The sequence below is a fragment of the Hippopotamus amphibius genome, chromosome 2, assembly GCF_030028045.1.
Source record: "Hippopotamus amphibius kiboko isolate mHipAmp2 chromosome 2, mHipAmp2.hap2, whole genome shotgun sequence".
NCBI lineage: Eukaryota > Metazoa > Chordata > Mammalia > Artiodactyla > Hippopotamidae > Hippopotamus > Hippopotamus amphibius.
The window spans coordinates 21,656,590-21,676,826 of record NC_080187.1 but is presented as its reverse complement, the minus strand read 5'-3'; the positions used below and the strand labels follow the sequence as shown (position 1 = coordinate 21,676,826).

General features: G+C 43.3%; 1 pseudogene; it reads left to right on the top strand.

Moving 5' to 3' along the window:
• The first annotated feature begins 3,583 nt into the window (after positions 1–3,583).
• LOC130845647 (suppressor of cytokine signaling 5-like) lies at positions 3,584–5,193 on the top strand (annotated as a pseudogene).
• The last annotated feature ends 15,044 nt before the right edge of the window (positions 5,194–20,237 follow it).

Here is a 20,237-nt window from a genome sequence, read left to right as displayed (position 1 = left end):
AACAAGGCTGTCAGAACAAAGGAGGTAAAATTCGAGATCTTTTTCCGCAGACATTTGCTGTGAGTGATGCTTGAGTGGGTCTGGGAGACACAAGATGTTGGGCTAAGGGGCAAAGGAACAGGTGCCAGACATGACATTCACACCACTGAAAGTGGTGAGAGGACCCCAAGGTGAAGTCCTGATTCCTTGTGGTCGGGGTCTGGACTTGAGGGGGGGTTTGCTGGGGCATGCCTGCCAGGCAGCTCATGAACTGCCCTAGTGACAGGAAAGGCCAGGCTGTGGGGAGATGGAGGAAACCAGAATTTGGGGGAGGAGGTGGAACGGAGGTGAGGGGAGCAGTGGAACGTGCAATCTCCTCTAATCCACTCTCCCCCAGATCCCAGAGGTGGGTCATGGAACACTCACTCCTCTGCTCCTCTCCACCCACAGCGGTCACCAGGCACAAGCGGTGGAGAAGCCCCCATGGTTCCCCTGACAGTGGCCACAAAGGAAATGGACACGGAGAAGAGAAGGTGAAGGAACGACCATCCCGAGCCCACTGGAGAGCTAAGGAGCAGCCTGACTCCTCCAGAGCAGGACCTCACCGCAGAGGAGGTGCGTGTCTGGGCTGGGCCTTGGCAGAGGTGGGGATGTGGCTGAGGGGCAAACCAAGCCCCCGGGGCGAGGAGAGAGGCCCCGAGCCTGGTGACATGCCCCTAAAGCCAGAAAGGCTGAGAGGAAGGCATCCAGGACTTGGTCCCGGTTGCCTGCAGATCCTGGAAGAGGCCACCAGAGTCAGGTGTGGTGGGGAGTGGGGCGTGGGGGTGGGGCAGTTGAGACAGGGAAGGGGCGGTGCTGACTTTGACAAGGAGTCCACGGAGCTGCGCGCAGGCATCCCTGGAAGCCCTCCTGTTCTGTCTCCCGTTCAGGTTCTGCCCACACTCCGCGGCGCCTCCAGGACAGGAGGACCCGGTCCCGATCGCCAGCGTGGGCCAGGAGCTGGGGACGCGGCCAGCACAGCCCGGCGGAGGCCGGGCTCCCAGCCCCCAAACGCCACCGCGGAACCCTGTGGCCCAGAGCCCGCGCGCCCCTGGCGGCGCTCACGTCCAATCTCTGCAACCAGATGGGCGCCCTGCAGGTGGTCCTGGGCGAGCTGCAGGCCCCGGGGGGCGCCTTCCTGCCGGTGTCCACCGGCCGCACGGAGCCCACGGCCTCGCAGCGCGCCTGGCTCTCCTGGCAGCTGGCGCACGCGGGCGCGGCCCTGCACTGGGCGCTGGCTGCGCTGGACTCCGTGCTCGCCGCGCGCTCAGGGCCCGCCGGCCCGCAGCCCTCTCCACCCTGGGCGCCATCACCTTAGGGGCGCACCCAGCTGCTTCCCGCCCTTCCACAGGCCATGCAGGATTCTGAGGCAGCATCTCGTACCGGCAGGCGACCAGCTTCTCCCACAGTGGACAGAAATCCACCTGTCCCGGGAACGATGGTTCATCACGGACCAGACAGCAGCTCCTGCCGCATCCCAGCTCAGGGTCCGCGTGTCCAGAAGACAGCCTGCCAGGATGTGCATTCAGAGGGAAACACTTCTTTGTTCTGTTTCAGGTTGTGTACCTTAGTGATGTGACTTGTGCCTTTTCAGCCCTACAAATGCTCCTATTTTATTGGAAAAAGGAAAATAAAGAGGGGGGAGGGGAAGGGGGAAGGAGGAGACTGGACGGGTGGGGAGGGCATAGGAAGAGGTGGGGAGGAGGATAGATGATAGATAGGGAGATAGATATAGATAGATGATGGGGATGTAAAGGTAGAGGTAGAGGCACAGGTAGAGGTAGAGGTAGATGGATTCCTGGGCAGGTTCCATTTCAAAGAACAATTGTGTGTCATTGGGTTTTATCAGAGATCGGCTTTTGTGGGAAGACATTCGGAAACCTTTCTGAAACCTTGAAAATGTTGAAGTATGTGGGCCAAGCGATGGGATTCAGAATGTCCTGCTTGAGCAGTGGAGGAACTGAGGGTGCGGGGCGTGGAGACTAATATCACCCTGTTTGGTCCTGAAGGATGGCTGGTTAGCCAAAGACGGGTAAGATTCCTCAGAGGAGGAACAACCTAAGACAGGCACAGCCGCAGAGGGGCCAACAGGGGTGGTGCATAGAGCCTTCCTTATATCACCGTGTTTGGCCCTGGAGGATGACTGGTTAGCCAGAGACGGGTAAGATTCCTCAAGGGAGGAACAACCTAAGACAGGCACAGTCGCAGAGGGGCCAACACGGGTGGGGCACAGACCCCCAATATCTGAGAGAGGTCTCCTGCCCCCAGGGCTGTTTTGCTCTCCACCCCCAGCTCAAATCCACACCTGCTCAACTGGGACCCAGGAAGTAAACAAAGATAATTGCCTCAGTCATGTGAGGCCTTTGATTGTTTATGAGTGTAACCTGAGAATGTTAGCCCAGGAACTCAATAAAAGCAGCCTGGGATGAGTCAGCAGGGCTCTTGATCCTAGAGGTCTTGAGTCCCCCGGTCCCATCTTTCTCTTCAGTCTGTGTCTGTGTCTTCTTCAAGCTTGCGGCACCCGTCACTCGCCTCGAGTCGCCGAGCTGGTCTCGGCAGGCTTTCTTCGAGGTTATACTTAGAAGCCTACCTTGAACAAATTTTTCTATCAAATGAGCAATCTGGGTTCTGTGATGGACTTTGTAGATTCTGGGTGCTGAAATTTAAATTACATTTTTACTTATTATGGACCAGTATGTTATTCATGTACTGCAATAAATTCTTTACTATTGTAATCCATTGTCAGTGTGACTTTGTGAATGTGCTTGCAAGTTATCTGGTAGCATCCTGAGTCTTTCATTTATTCTCTAGTTTCCTATTCCCCTTCTTCATTGTACCCCCTTTAAAAAGATTTTACTACACGAATCTGTCAAGCCAAATCTCACTTGGGAAATGTGGAGCTGTTTTTAGACTCTGACCTGGTTGAGTCCATCCTGGAACCATGAGCTGAGGAAAGCTGGCTGAGAAGAACAAGACTCAATTTAAGAAGCTGTGATGGAGGCACGCCCATCCTGTCCTGGTGGCCGCCAAAGTAGATTGGCTCCAGAAAGCTGATGCCTTGATTGCAGTCTTGTGAGAGGCCCTGAGCAGGAGAAATCAGCTAAGCTGTACCTGGATTCCTCACACAAAGAAACTAATTGAAACCAGGGACGAGAGTTTCCTGCTTCTCCCACCTCAAGGCTGACCTTCCACCCCCAATTCCACCACGGGCGCTTCTCCGACCACGTGACCATCTTCAGCCCCCGTGAATCGCCGCGGACCCCTCCCCTAGGGCCGCAACTCGCCTTGTCCCGCCCCTCAAACCCACGTGACCTCCTCTCTCCCACCTGACTGGCTCCTCCCTTTCCCCACGGGCCGGACCCGGCCGCCGTCGCAGCGGCCCGACTTCAAAATGGCAGCCGCGCACAGAGCACACCCCTGCGGCCGGACCTCCCTGACTCCCTGGCCGCCCGACTCTCGCTCCCTGCCTCCCTCCTTCGGCCTTGACCTACATGCCTTCAGATTGGCTGCTAGGAATCCCGCCCCTCCAGATCCCCGCCTGCTATTGGTCACGGTCTTATAATCAATGGATAAAGTAGGGAAAATGTGGAATAACTTCAGATATAGGTGCCAGAATCTCTTCAGTCATGAGGGAGGAAGCCGTAGTGAAAATGTGGATATGAACTCCAACAGATGTTTGTCTGTCAAATAGAAAAACATCAATATAGGAGACTCAGCTCCTCAGCAATAAAGCAGTTCCTTAAGAGAAAAATGTTGCCTTACAACTAGGGTTAAGCCCTTCAAAGACTTCTTCAAGGAGAAACCAAAACTGTGCCACTGAAATTCCTCAGATTGTTGAAATAAGCATTGAAAAGGATAATGACTCATGTGTCACCCCAGGAACGAGACTTGCAAGAAGAGATTCCTACTCTCAACATGCTCCTTGGGGTGGGAAGAAGAAACATTCCTGTTCTACAAAGACACAGAGTTCACTGGATACTGATAAAACCTTTGGTAGAACTCGAAATGGACTTCAAAGGAGAGAAAGACGATGCGGCGTAAACTCTGTGCACGATATGGACGGTGTTTCCAGCAGAACCGTAGGAAGTCGATCTCTGAGACAGGTTGCAGGATACTGTGGGCTTGTGTTTTCCCATGAGAACTTAAAACAAGCAGTGAGAGCCCCTCTTTTCTAATAAAAGAAAAATACACCTTTCTGAATTAATGCTTGAGAAATGCCCTTTTCCTGCTGGTTCGGATTTGGCCCAAAAATGGCATTTGATTAAACAGCATACAGCCCCTGTGAGCCCACATTCAACATTTTTTGATACATTTGATCCATCCTTGGTTTCTACAGAAGATGAAGAAGATAGGCTTCGAGAGAGAAGGCGGCTCAGTATTGAAGAAGGGGTTGACCCCCCTCCCAACGCACAAATACATACGTTCGAAGCCACTGCACAGGTTAACCCATTACATAAATTGGGACCAAAGTTAGCTCTTGGAATGATTGAAATAAATGGGGACAATTCTGCAATCCCACAAGCTAATTGTGACTCAGAAGAGGACACAACCACACTGTGTTTGCAGTCACGGAGGCAGAAGCAACGTCAGGTATATGGAGACAGCCATGCCCATGTTAGCAGACAGGGAGCTTGGAAAGCCCATACACAGATTGATTACATACACTGCCTCGTGCCGGATTTGCTTCAGATCACAGGAAATCCCTGTTACTGGGGAGTGATGGACCGTTACAAAGCAGAAGCCCTTCTGGAAGGGAAACCTGAACGTACATTTTTGCTCAGGGACTCTGCGCAGGAGGACTACCTCTTACCTGTGAGCTTCCGTCGCTACAACAGATCCCTGCATGCCCGAAGTGAACAGTGGAATCACAACTTTAGTTTCGACGCTTATGACCCATGTGTGTTTCCCTCCTCCACTGTAACAGGACTTTTGGAACATTACAGAGACCCTAGTTCTTGCATGTTTTTAGAACCATTGCTTACGATATCACTAAATAGGACTTTCCCTTTTAGCCTGCAGTACATCTGCGGTGCAGTCATCTGCAGATGCCCTACGTATGATGGAATTGATGGGCCCCCTTTACCATCAATGTTACAGGATTTTTTAAAAGAGTATCATTATAAACAAAAAGTTAGAGTTCGCTGGCTAGAACGAGAACCAGTCAAGGCAAAGTAACCCCTCCTGTCCCCAAAGGGCATTAACTAGATCTGTTTTTATGTGCATCAGGCAGTACACCTATAGCAAGCACACATATCAGTGTTAGGTTTTTTCAGTACAGTATGTAAGCTTCGTGTTAGTATCTGTCAGGTGTGATCTGCTGTTACTTACTCAGATAAACGTGGTGCCTATTGAGACAACAGAGGATAGAGCCACAGGTGTTCAGTAAGGCTGCAAAAACATTCTGCTGCTTTAGCTGGCAGTTTGGTTTTTAATGGCTGTAGTAACTGAGTGAAGGAACTTTGGGGCATTTGCTATGAAGAATTCTATTTCTTACTGAAGAACAAATTATTAATATTGGATGAGTATTTCAACAGTGTGACTAATGTTTGAAATTATTATTTTTTCTAAGAATTTTTCTATAACCATCCAAAAGGTAGTAATGTTTGTAATTACTATAAATCAAGCTTTGGAAGTCCAAAAAATAAAGACTGCTTTCCTTTTAGAAAAAAAAATGCAATTTTCTGGCCACAAGGGCATAGTGCAGTTCACCTAAGTATTGATATAGTTTATAGTCAGTCTCCTTTTCTCTTTTGCAAAAGGTACTGTTAAATAAACCAAGTTTTCTAACTAGTGGTTCTTAAGATTTCAGACTTATAAAAAGTTGGTAGTAGAATTTTATTTAAGGCCTTAGGTATTCATTTTTTAATGAGTGCTTTAACTTAAAACACATTGAGAATAGCTGCTGCAAAGTAGGCCTGCGTGTGATTTTTTAAGTTGACATGAGCAGTCGAATCACTGATTCATTAAAGTTGGATCTTTTTCTATGCCCATGATGAGTTTATGAACCATGAAGAAAATGAGACTAGAGGATACCCAAACAAGTCAGATAATACTAACTACAGTGGTTGCTGATTGTTGAGATTATTGTTAAGCTGTAATTCATAATTTGGATGGCAGTATTTATCTCTTTGTTGTAAACTCTGGTAGCTGAATTGCTTAAGTACAAGTTATACAATTTCAGTGCACTTAATTTTTAATGATAAATCTTAAACCTAAATTGCTGACTTAAAAGGTACTGTACAACCGTTGTATCCGTAAATAACTTTACTTAGCACCTTTTTGTCACTTAGAATAGTATGCAATACTACTTGAGTGAGCTATTTGGAAGTAATACCAAGTTCTAGTGTTTGCTTCTTAGTATTGAACTGAATTTACAGTTCCGTCCTAGACTTTTTGCACTAAAGTAGTCGAATCCATTCTTGTGTCTTTTTGTTAACGTGCTCTGTACCACTGGTGAGTGCTCCTTAGTTTCCTTACCTGCTGCTACAGAAAGCTGTTTTACATCCCAATGGCTGTCACCAAGGCCACAGAAAAGAAAAGCTATATTTGTATGCAACACTAACCCTTTGACTGTTAATGTATGTTTCTGCTTGCTGTGCCTTGTTACGGCTGCTTTTGTGCTAATACAGTATGTTTGGTGTTCTCCTTGTATATCTGCTGTTTTATACATTTGCAACAATTTCTCTTGTAAATGGAATGGTTTGGGGTTTTTAAATAAGCATTACCTGACAACCTACTATGGTTAATGCAGAATGAACAGTCTAATATTGACTTATTCCGAGTAAGCTAACTCTAAATTTAATTCTATACACCTTTCCAATCATAATCATATATACTGTGGAACAGTATCTATAGTAACTACAAATTACTATATAGTTTAGATTATAACAGAATATGAACAGAAAAATACTGACTAAACCTATTGATTTCTCTGCTTATATGTGAAAGATTGAAACTATCAATGACATGTTATAATAAATGAATATCTATAGCCTCCCACTGCATCAGAAACAAATGAAGTCTTGTGAACTAATAGTACATCAGCGCCATTTATTGGTTTGGGGACCATTTTAATTAATAATAAATGCCCAAAATGTGGAACTTTAACCAAAGACTTGGGATTGAAGGGACTTGTAATTCCTGTTGTTTCTAATAGAAGTCCCTGAAGAACATATACCAAAGTGTTTGAGAATTTCATCCAAACCTACTTTAAAGCATTATGTGCAATTAAGTTGTTATGACATAATTACATTGCATAACTGTTGGGTCCGTTTTCTTGAGCTTATAATGTACCTGTAAAATAAACCTCTTGGGAAAAAAAAAGTTCATACTGATTATTGGGAAAATATATATGCAAGCAAGATATTATTTTAAAGAATTAAAAAAAAAAGATTTTACTACAAACCTAGATTCCACAGCAATGTAAGTGCACAAATCAAGCAAATGTTCACAATGTATATGAACCCATGTTACCACCACTTCAGTCAAGACATAGAAGATTTCTGTCATGTCAGCTTGCAACCTTTATACCAAGCAACCTGACAAGTTGAACTCATGTCTTTCTTAAAAGCAACTCGTTTGGACATTATATTGAGCTTTGTGTCTCACTGATTTGATATATTGTGCCTATTTGTAAAGTTTTCCACTTGCACTGCAGGGCACTTCTTGAATCTCACTTCATCACTTACTCTTAATAATATAGCACAGTGCGCATGGATGAGCTGGGATGGGCTGCAAGGCAAGAGCCCTGGGAATGCAAACCGTGAGAGTCAATGTCCTTTACACTGAAAACATGAAGGCATTTTCTCCAAGAGAACCTGTCCCTTAAAGAGAAAGGAGAAGAATGAGGACCCACTAAAGGATGGAGCAAAAGAGTTTCTTGAGACCCAGGACAGCGCTAGAGGAGATAAAGAAGTTTCCAGATTCTTGTTGGTGACGAGTAGGGTTGGGAGGTGACACTAGGCTTTGCACATGCAATTCATTCAATCTGAAATGGTGTCTAAGATAGTTTTCGTTCATCCTTCAAATGTCCTGTCTTGTGGGTAATTTACATAATTCTCAGACTAGATTCCACGCTCTCATGACACCATGTATCTTTTCAGAAGCACTTGTCATGGTCCTAATTTTCATTTTGTGTGTGTGCTGCTTTGACTAATACTCACCTCCTCCCCTGGATGCTAAGCTCCCTGAATGGAACCCATGTTTAAGGGTTTTTCCCATTATTGTGTCCACAATACCTGGCATAGTTCCTGGCACATAACAGGTGTTCAATAGCTATTTATAGGTAGAAAATGAATTACTGAATGCATACGTGGGAAAACACTGATAGGTGGGATCACGCCTTTTCTGGACAAGTCTCACACAAGGCCCATCTGTAGGACATTTCCTAGAGACTATTGTAAGAAAGTCTACATAGTCAAGAGCCAAACTACAGGCCAATGGAGGGAACTGAGTTTCTAACTCAGGTATCTAAGATTGTACAGATGGTAGAATCTGATGAGAGCAGAGGAGGTACTAGAGATTACCGAAAGCAGAGACAATTTCCTGGGGTTTCTCTGATAAGACAATTGTTTGACTCAGCTGAAAATGTCTGAACATATACAAAAACTCACATGTAAGTGTACAATCCACACACTGATACTTACTGCCTTTACAACGTTGATTCAAGGGTAAGATTCACTCTTTTACTGCTTAGCCTGAACTAAGAAACTGACCAACTCTGCCATGTAGAGAAATGATGGAACTTCTTTGGTAAATTGAGAAGTTCCTGGTCCCCATTCCATGATCTATTCTCACCAACCTCCTTCATCTTCTTCATTCCTCTTCCCTCTTCCTTGCTTCCCTCTCTCCTCTTCAGTGCAGAGAACATCCATACCCTGCCTCTCCTATGCTTTTCCACCCAGTTCTATCTCTGAATGCTGTCCCCCTAAGGGCTACCTGAGGATGATTATTTAACTACTAGATTCAAGGGCTTGGAGAGCTATTACAATTGAGAACAGCTTTTTGTTTATAGATATATTGGAGTTTCTTTGGTTTGGTGAGGAAACACTGATGTTGTTTAAGCAAAGCCTGGAGACTCTGGCCTTCCTCTCTTCTCTCACAACTAGCTGGCAGGAGATAGAAAGAAGAGAGTTATGTTCTTTAATGTAAGAACTGGACCTGTTAGGACTGTAAAGTAGGAACAATTAAAGTCAGGACTTTATCTGAGGAGGATGGGCGTCAACTGCTCACACCCAGAAGGTGAGGATCAAAGATGCTATGTCAGGAACACAAGTGAGGGGCCGGGTGTCCATGAGATGAAGAGGAATCTCAAACACAATTATCCTTCAATTTTTGGTGAATCTTTAGTTTTCTAATTCTGTAGACATAGAACTTTACTGGATTGAAACAACACAAAATTTATTATCTCTGTTTCAGGAGAAGGTCAGAAGTCTGAGCATAGTATGGCTGGGTCCTGTGATCAAGGTCACTGGTTGTGAGAGAAATAGAATTTGTCTACATGTGTAAATGTGGCTTCTAGGGATCCATGGCTGGATGGATGGGAGGGAGGGTGATTTCTGGTTGATGATGGAAAACCCCCCAAACTCATGAGGCAAAGCTGGGGTGGCCAGGGACCGGATGGCGGAGGTCCATTGTTCACGGAGCTCTGATTTCTAGGGGTCAGGGCTCTTCACACAGCCTGACTTGTCTTGATTTGGACCATGGATCTTTTTGATTTTCCCTCTTTTCAGTGGATGAAGACACTGAAAAAAGCACCTCATTTGTTTTTATTTTACCCTGACAAGAACCTGTGGTTGAACCAAGGCCTTGTGGCCCCATGAGTCTCTGCTTATTCTGGGTCTGGTCCCAGAACCTCTTCTCTCTGAGACAGGAGACCCCTGGGGACCAGGAGGTAGTTCCCTCAAACATAGGTGCTGATCCTGGAGCCTCACAGTCCTGGCACCATGATCCTGAGTTTGACCTTCCTATTGCTTGTTAAGAGCATTTTGACCTCAAGACTGCTCCAGTCTGCAGATGTGGATTTGATGTTCTTCCCTGTGTGGGGAAAGAGGGAGCCTTGTAATCTAAGAACTTTGTTTATTTGGTCTCCTCTTGGTTGTGAGTTCACCCTTGGGAGGACTCTTCTCATTGCATTAGCTCCACAAGCTACCCCTGTTTTTTAACTTAGGATCTGGTCCATGACTGGCTTGTTCGTCAGAGTTTTAACATCCACCTTGTCTCGGAAATGCCTCTGATTTCTGGTGGCCTCGGCTCTGCAGAGAGTTGGACATACTCTTGGCTCTGTGACATGCATCTTCTGGATCCTCTCCTGTTTTCCCACAGTGAAGCCCCTGTAAAAATGCCTCATTGTATTTGAAGGTGCCCTTCAGTGGAGCAGGTGACAAGCACTGGGATGCCTTGGGTATATTTTGATATTTCCCTTACTATTATCTTGTGTATTTTTGTGACATTTAGGAGGTTTTGACATATAGCAATGACAATACATCTTACCCTTCCCCTACATTCTTAAAGGTTCTTTTTTTTTTTTTTTTTTTTTTTGCTGTGTCTGGTCTTCATTGCTGAATGTGAGTTTTCTCTAGTTATGATGAGCAGGGGCTACTATTTGTTGTGGTGTGAGGGCTTCTCACTGTGGGTGGCTTCTCTTGTTGAGAAGCACAGGCTCTAGGCACACAGGCTTCAGTAGTTGCAGCATGCAGGCTCACTAGTTGTGGCACACAGGCTTAATTGCTCTGCGGCATGTGGGATCTTCCCGGACCTGGGCTCAAACCCGTGTCCCCTGCCTTGGCAGGCTGATTCTTAATCACTGTGCCACCAGGGAGGTCCCAAAGATTCTTTTTAATATCTGTTTTATTGACTTTTAAAAGTGATATCTCATTTTGATTTGCATTTATTTAGATTTTAAATACACTTAAATATTTATTAGGCATTTACATGTCTGCTATTGTGTAATATATTAATTCTTCATATATTTCCTCAACTATTCACATTACATTTATCCTAGATCACGGTAGATATGCCTTATCGAGCTGGAAAAGTATAGGTTACACACTGAGCCTTATGACCCATGCACTATTATCCATATATGGGCTACATGAGGTATAGAGAGATTAAAAAACTTGTAGTTTCCCTCTGCTACCTGATGCTGAAGACAGATTGTCTTTGTCACAAAGACAAGAGAAGTCCTGACTAGAAAGAGTTCTTTTCAGCTTTGCTAGGAAAGCCGGAGGAGCTCTACTTAGGTCACATGTGCGCTTGTCTGCCTTCTGCCCACAGAGACAAATGGTCCTTGTCTCTGGTGGCCAGTAGAGGGAGTGAATTCTCTCCTGTGATTTCCACCTCCCTACAAAGTCACTAGCACCTGGATTTTGTTTCTTAGTACACGCTGCCTTACTTTGGGCAACCCTGGACTTCCCTCATGTCCAAGTTGGCTTTTCTTTTTCTTTTTTTAAAAGTATCTTAGATATAATTGAGATAATATAAGCTGAGCGTATTTAAATAACACAATGTGGTATGTACTGACAAGTGGATATACCCATGAAACCATCACCACACTCAAGGTAATGAAGATCTATTGCCTCCAAAAGTTTTCCCGTTATAGTCCCTCCCTTCTGCTACCCGCCTATCTCTTACTCCCTCCCCACCAGACAACTACTGAGCTACTTTTTATCCCTATAGATTAGCTTTACATTTCCTAGAATTTTATGTAAATGGAATCATACAGTATAAATGATCGGGGGGGTTTGGCTTTTTTCATTCAGCGTCATTATTTGAGACACACGTGCGTCTCGTCCCTTTTCGTGGCTGAATAGTACTCCACTGCATGGGTGTGCATGTTACTTGTTCACCTAGTGATAGGCATTTGGGTTGTTTCCAGTTTCTAGCAACACAAATAAAGCTGCTATGGATTTTCATGCAGAAGTCCTGTGAAGACATATGCTCTCATTTCTCTAAGCAAATATCTAGGAGTGGAATAGATGACTCACACAGAAACGATAAATTTCACTTTTTAAGAAACTGCCGAAGTGTTTTTCAAAGTGGCCATGCCACTGTACACTCCCACCAGCAGTGGAGGAGAGTTCCATTCACTCCACATCCTCTAACACTTGCTAGAGTCAGATTTTAAAGTTGTACCCATTTCATAGATATGTAGTCATATCCAATGGATGGTTTTAATTTGCATTTCTCTAATAACTAAGATACTAAGCACCTTTTCATGTTTTTATCTGCCATCCACACATCTTTTTGGTGAAGTGTCTCCAAATAAATCAAATCTGTCAAAAATATTTAAAGGAAAAAAAATTTTTTTTTAATTTAAAGAACATCCATTCTCCAGCTCCATCTTTTTTCTGGGTTGTGATGTGGCTCAGGCCATTATCTGGGCAAAGGGGACATCTTCATGTTCCTCCAGCAAAAAGTGAGTGTTTTATGTCTGCCAATCCAGGAGGACAGACCCACTGCAGGCTCCCCAATGAAGGGACCAGCTCTGGGAGCCAGCTCCAGGGAGCCCTCACCATGGCTGTCTTCCCTGAGATGTGTCTGTGGGGTCAGTCAGTCCTTGAAAGCTGGGTGGATGAGGAATAAAGGTGGACTGGCGAAGAGACCGGGATTGGGTCTCACTTATCTTAAACAGTGTTTCCTGTTCAAGGACATTAAAGAGTAAGCCCCACCCTGGTGCACCCCAAATTGCTTAATAGGAGCTTCTAGAAACTGTCAAGCACCTGAATAAAGAAAGGATAATTCTTGAGATGTTGACTTAACTCATCCCACGTGAACTGAAGGACAGTAAAATGAAAGCACCTAAAAGAGTGAGTCCCATTGCCAGCTTCTCTGTGTGTTGAGTGAAAGACCACATACATCATCCTGGACATGTGAGTATTTGTCTAGTCACTGAGTGATGGCATCATTGTCAATCTCTATCTAAATATTACTAAGTCTATTAACTACTTTCTTATTTTGAGACAACAATAGGGTCTTGGTTCTCTTTCAACTTTAATCTGTGCTCTTGAAACTGTGAGTCTCCCTTTTTTTTTTCTTTTTTTTTAAGAACTTTTATTGAGATACAGTTAACAGACAATAAATAGCATATATTTAGAGTGTACAATTTGGTATCCCAGTCTCCCAATTCATTCCCCCCAACCCTCCTGCTTTCCCCACTTGGTGTCCATGTGTTTGTTCTCTACATCTGTGTCTCTGTTTCTGCCTTGCATTTCCTCTTTCATAGTTGTTAGCATTTGCCTTATGTATTGAGGTGCTCCTATATTGGGTGCATATATATTTATAATTGACATCTCCTCTTCTTGAATGGATCCCTTGATCTTTATGTAACGTCCTTTCTTGTCTCTTGTAACATTTTTTATTTTAAAGTCTATTTTATCTGATATGAGTAGTGCTGCTCTAGCTTTCTTTTGATTTTCATTTGCATGGAATATCTTTTTCCATCCCCTCACTTTCCATCTGTATGTGTCCCTAGGTCTGAAGTGGGTCTCTCGTAGACAGCATATATATGGGTCTTGTTTTTGTATCCATTCAGCCAGTCTGTGTCTTTTGGTTGGTGCATTTAGTCCATTCACATTCAAGGTAATTATCGATATGTATGTTCCTATTACCATTTTCTTACTGTTTTGTTTTTGTTTTTGTAGGTCCTTTTCTTCTCTTCTGTTTCCCGCTTAGAGAAGTTCCTTTAGCATTTGTTGTAGGGCTGGTTTGGTGGTGCTGAATTCTCTTAGCTGTTGCTTGTCTGTAAAGCTTTTGATTTCTCCATCAAATCTGAATGAGATCTTTGCTGGGTAGAGTATTTTTGGTTGTAGGTTCTTCCCTTTCATCACTTTAAATATATCGTGCCACTCCCTTCTGGCTTGCAGAGCTTCTGCTGAGAAATCAGCTGTTAACCTTATGGGAGTTCCCTTGTATGTTATTTGTTGTTTTCCCCTTGTTGCTTTTAATAACTATCCTCAGTCTTTAATTTTTGTCAGTTTGAGAGCTATATGTCTTGGCGTGTTTCTCCTTGGGTTTATCCTGCCTGGGACTCTCTGCACTTCCTGGACTTGGGTAGCTATTTCCTTTCCCATGTTAGGGAAGTTTTCAACTATAATCTCTTCCAATATTTTCTTGGGTCCTTTCTCTCTTCTCTTTCTGGGACCCCTGTAATGTGAATGTTGGTGCGTTTAACATTGTCCCAGAGGTCTCTTAGGCTGTCTTCAGTTCTTTTCATTCTTTTTTCTTTATTCTTTTCCGCATTAGTGATTTTCACCATTCTGTCTTCCAGGTCATTTATTCGCCCTTCTGCCTCAGTTAATCTGCTATTGGTTCCTTCTAGTGTATTTTTCATTTCAGTTATTGTGTTGCATACCTCTGTTTGTTTGCTCTTTAATTCTTCTAGGTCTTTGGTAAACTTTTCAATCTTTGCATCCAGTCTTTTTTCAAAGTCCTGGATCAGCTTCACCATCATTATTCTGAATTGTTTTTCTGGAAGGGTGCCTATCTCCTCTTCATTTAGTTGTTTTTCTGGGGTTTTATCCTGTCCCTTCTTCTGGCACAATATCCTCTGCTTTTTCATTTTCTCTGTCTTTCTGTGGCTGTGGTTTTCAGTTCCACAAGATGAAATACTGTTGATACTGCTTGATACTGCTGTCTGCCCTTTTGGGGAGGAAGCTATCTAGGAGGTTCGTGGGTGCTTCCTGATGGGAGGGACTCGAGTCTCCCTTTTTAAAAAGAGCTGATGATGCTGTGAACCTTATGATTGACATCCTTGAGTGTATTTCCTGGGTTTAATATATGGAATTAGATTGTGAGTCACAGTTGTATTGGGTAAGTTGTGTTCAAGCAAGAAAACTGGATGTTAATTCTAAAATTCAAATTAGTGTGTATAGTGTACTTATTCACCAATCTCATCTCTCTGTTACGGAGTCCAAGCTTGTACTGCTCGCCCCATGACTGGCCAATAAATCGAGAGAAGAGTTGCTAGGGCAAGAAATAACAACTTTATTTGGAAAGCCAGCAGACCAAGAAGATGGTGGACTCAAGTCCCAAAGAACCATCTTACCTGAGTTAAAATTCAGGCTTCTTTTATTCTAAAAGTGGAAGGAGTAAAGTCAAATGTTTCCTGGTTCTGGTCAGCCTCCAAGGGGATGTGTTAATTTCTTCCTGTCTACAGTCATTCACAGGTGAGCTCTATCAGGATGTTTCCTGTGAGCTAAACTAGGGTGTTCTGGCTTAGTGCTCATTACCTGGGAGGCAGAGTTCCCAGAGATGGGCCGTATGTATAATTTAAGTTTATAGGCAACATCCCTTTAGTAATTAACTTGTAATAAGATACAAAAGTTCTTCCCTATTACATGCCCTTCTCCTCAGTCATAAAATTAGACTGTTTCACAGACTCTTTATTGTTGGTGTGGCCATGAGACTGAGTACTGGCCAAGTATATGTGGCCAAAAGAGATATTTGGCCCACACAGGCCTGGCCTGTGAAAACACCCCCCAAGAGAGGTGACATGACTTTTCACCCTCTGCAATGAGTGGAATAGACCCAAGCATGGAAGCCAGACTTGAAGCCGTATGTTGACAATGGCAAATCCATAAAATACATGGTCCTCGGTTCCTGAATCATTGTTGGGAGAAAAGCCATAGTAGAGTCACTTGATCTTTGAAAGCCTATGTTTAGGTGTTATATGAAGCAAAGATAAGTTTGTATGGTGTTCAGACAATATTCACGTGTTTTTCTGTTACAGAAGCTAACTTCGCCTTAACTGACAGAAGTCTGTACACCAAAGAAAGTTTTCCATAATATTTCAAATTTCAAATTGGGGAAATATCAGACTCCCTGAAAATTTGCAAAGCTAAATGATAAATGTAAATCATAAAGTTAATTGCTTAAGAAATATAAATAATATTCTTCTCTCTAAACTTTTTTGTGTGGAAATTGAAGATGTACAAGCATGATTTTGGTTTCTGGTATTTTAGATCTAATACAGAAATACAAGGGCAGATTGCCTTCTTGTGCTTAACAAACAATAATAAAATTAAGAGTGTTACAATTCCACTTTCTTCTTTACTTCCTGATTTTTCTTAGGGATTTGTTAAATGGTAGAAAAACTCACTTCACTTTCCCCTCTGATAAGCTCCAAGGCACACTGGCTGAATGATTCCTGCTTCACAGAGCTACTGAGTTCTTGGAAGTTCCTCTGGACAATTTCCAAACAGGTACAAGCCTGAAGATCTTCTACCTTCATCTTCTGCTCTAGTTGTTCCTAATTGTGATCAATGCTAGACAGCGATTTATCAAGGAGGCTCTTATCCCATGCAGCACTGCAGTCCTCTGTCAAGTAGGTTGAAAAGCACCTTCTGGATTTTGATGTCCCCTCTTCTCCTTAAACCTGAAGTCAGTCATCCCATTATGTCATGACCTAGAAGAGATCCTTTCCAGATATCTTAAAGGCATGAAGATTTCCTTCCTCTCCAAGCCATGGCTCGAAGGCTTGTCCCAGGAAAGACAACAGGTATGACTAGAGCAGAGCATTCCCAGGGCCATCAACAAAAACCAGGGCCTCGAAAATTTCCGTGATTCCCCGAGATTGCAGCGAGGGGGCGCTTGGCCACCTCTTCGTTCGCCGCTCATCAACTGCCTGTAGAGGGCGCCCGACTCGCTCCAGGACCAATAGGCTCCTCAGTGGGTGCGGGACCCACGTCCTGGCTGCTGGAGATGTAGCGCCTTTTCCAAGACGAGAAGCCCACCTCCACTTGTGGCAGGTCAGGCTGCGCGACCCCTAGGGGCTGCAGAAAAGTGAGTAAAAAGCTGCTTCTCCCAGGCCAGGAGGAACATAACCGCGGCCGACATCTCCCGACACTATTTTCTGAAATACTGAGCACGGACCCTCCCGTTTTCCGCAATTTTCCCATCGTTTTACTCTCGACTTTCTTGTATAACATTTTAGCGATACAAAAGTATCCATTTATTGAGGCATTTGGAGGCTGGGAATCATCACATGCTGTACTAATTTTTCCACATTCAGGGTTGTTTCTTGGGAGAGATCCCGACACAAATCCAGAGAAAGGGAAAACATATCCATGATCGGGACAAAATATACAAATATTGGGGCTTCCAGTTGGGGAATAAGTTGGGGCCAGTGCCTGGAGAGCCATGTGACATAATCACTTTTTTGGTGGAAATAATGGATTTTGCAACCTTGTGTGCACCTGGCACCACTGTTTCTTATATGGCTTGCCACTAGCATTTTTGTGTCAACATCTTTTTCCGTAGGATCAATAATTTCCTAAGCTAGATCGTATCCAAATTTCTCTTCCATTTCAATAAAGTCAAATCTTTCTTCTGTTGTTAATGACAGTATTCTTAATGTGAACATGCCTTATAATCTGACATTTCAGGACAGCATTTGTTGTACAATCAAAAAGTAAGGAAAGTATTTTGTATCTTACTTTCTTCATAGTATTTCAGATCAAATATGATTTCTTAGCATTGTAAATTCATTTGGAATCTTATTATACAAATAAGATGGGGGGAAGAAAGCAATACTACTGGAGAAACACATGTAATGGTCACAGCCCCTCGAAACAGGCTCATTCTAAGACTGAGATATAATCAAAAGAATATAGAATGCTCCCCCTCCCTCACAACTTACCACCATACCAAAAAGAATTCAGTATAATAAGAATGGATAACAGCTGAAAAAGCTGCAAGACACAAACTCTCTAGGAGGAGTATTTACAGAAGCCCAGTCACAAGGAAATGAAAACTAGGAGATATTTGAAGCCTCTAGAACCTAGAGTTACAGAAAACACTAAAAACAGCTCAGTTCCTAGCCAGGTTAGCATAAATCTTCACACAAAAGGCCTATTTACCTCAGTTCATATTATTCAATACAATCTGTCTGGCTTTCAACAACAAAAAAATTACAAGGCATGCCAAAGGGATTTTTTGAAGTCAATATCAGTAAGAACAGTGAGTTTTGTGGTGTTTTAAACTGCCCTCTTTCATCCTTCTCTTCCTGGTTCCATGGCAGCTTGACAGGTTCACAACCAAGGTAGTTGTGAAAACCAGCAGCCTACCAGCCACACGAAGGGACAAATGGCTCAGGAGCTCCCCAAAGCCCCATCTCCAGAGAACTGTCATTATTTGAACTATTTCTCAGCTCTGTGAAAAGGGCTCATTCGCAGGGCTTGTCTTTATTTGACCCACCTCAGAAGTCACTTCATGGGAAAAGCCCCTGTCCCCAGAGAGAGGATCTAAAACAGTCAGTGGCAATTGTTTAACACCACAGCTACCTTAAGCACTGACACTGTCTGGGAAAAACAGGACAGCCAAAAACATAAGGAAAATCTAAGGAATGAGATGTCCATAGGAGGGCTGAAAAGCTCTCACGTATTCTTGGGGATGTAAAAGGTTACGTGCATGTGCAGGACTGTGCACACACCCAGGAAAGACCTAGGAAAGTCTAACCACTCACCTCTGGCTGACCTTGAGATTCTGCACAAACAAAAAGCAAAGACTAAGACAGAATTATAAATTGCTGGAGTACTGAAAACATTCCCATAAACACACAACAGACCCTCAGCAAAGACTATGAGACTTATTGGCTCAGTTAATTTAAGGAAATTTCTGTCTAACCATTGGCAGACTACTAGGCTGAGTATAAACTTCAGTAGCCAATGTAATAAAAAATTATAAATGTTCAGCAATAGCCCCAGAAAGTCACAAATCAAACAACAGCATCAATAACAAACCCTAAGGAGATCAAGTTCTGATTTCCAGACTTGTCAAATTATATTGTTTAAAATGACCAGTTTTCAACAAAATAGTAAAAGATATGCAAAGAACCAGGAAAGTATGGCCCATACATAAGAAAAAAGCAGTCCAGTGGCTAAGAATTCACCTTCCAATGCAGGGGATGCGGGTTCAATCCCTGGTTGGGGAACTAAGATCCTACACACCACAGGGCAACTAAGCCCACGCACGCCACAACTACTGAGCATGCGAGCCACAACTAGAGAGCCCACATGCTGCCGACATGCTCTGGAGCCCGCACCACAACTAGAGAGAAGCCCTTGCGCCTTTCACTAGTGAAAGATCCCACATGCCTCAACGAAGATCCCGTGTATCACAACTAAGACCAGACGCAGCCATAAATAAATAAATAAATAAATAAATAAATAAATAAATAAATAAATGTTAAAAAGAAAAGAAAAGAGCAGTTGAAGAACTGTCCATAAGGGAGCCCACATATTGGACTTATTAGACAAAGATGTTAAGTCATCTATTTTATATGTTTAAGGACTCAGGAAAACCATGAATAACTAAAGCAAAGTATCAGAATACCATCTCATAAAATTGAAAATATCAACAAAAAGATAGAAATTACATTTTTAAAAAAGATCCAAATAGAAATTCAATGTCAGCCACTCTGCTGATCATTCATGTTTACATGAGTGATCTCCAATAAAGACCCCTGACACCAAGGCTTAGGTGAGCTTTTCTAGTTGGAAATACTCCATGCATATTGCCAGACACTGTTGCTGGGAGAAGGAACCACCATCCACACAATCCCACTGGGAATGGACAACTGGAAGCACATACCTGGAACTCTCCTGGCACATTCCCCATGTATCTCTTCCCTTTGCTGATTTTATTCTGTATCCTTTCACTGTAATAAACCATAACTGTGAATATTACAACTGTTCTCAATAATTGCTCTTAATTCTTTTAAAAAATTAACAATATTTTTTCCTAATTTCAACATAACGCTTGTTATACTAGATGTTCATTATAGTATTATTTAAGCTCTTGACAAATTGGAACCAATCTAACTATCCAACAATATAGAAATGGTGTCTCTCATAGACACAGAGAAAACATGGGTAATTGCCAGTGGAAAGGGGGTGGGGGTGAGGGGCCGAAATAGGTGAAGGGTATTAAGAGGTACAAACCTCCAGTTATAAAATAAATAAGCCATGGGGATATATAATCTACAGCATAAGAAATATAGTCAATAATATTGTAGTAACTTTGTATGGGGACAGATGGTTGCTAGACATATTACGGTGATCATTTCATAATGTATGCAGTGTCAAATCACTATGGAGTACACCTACAACTAACATAATATTGTACATCAACTATATTTCAATTAATTAATTAAAAAGTGCCATCTGTAAGAGGCAGCCTCTAACATGCCCTACAATGATCTCCACCTCCTGGTAGTCGCACCC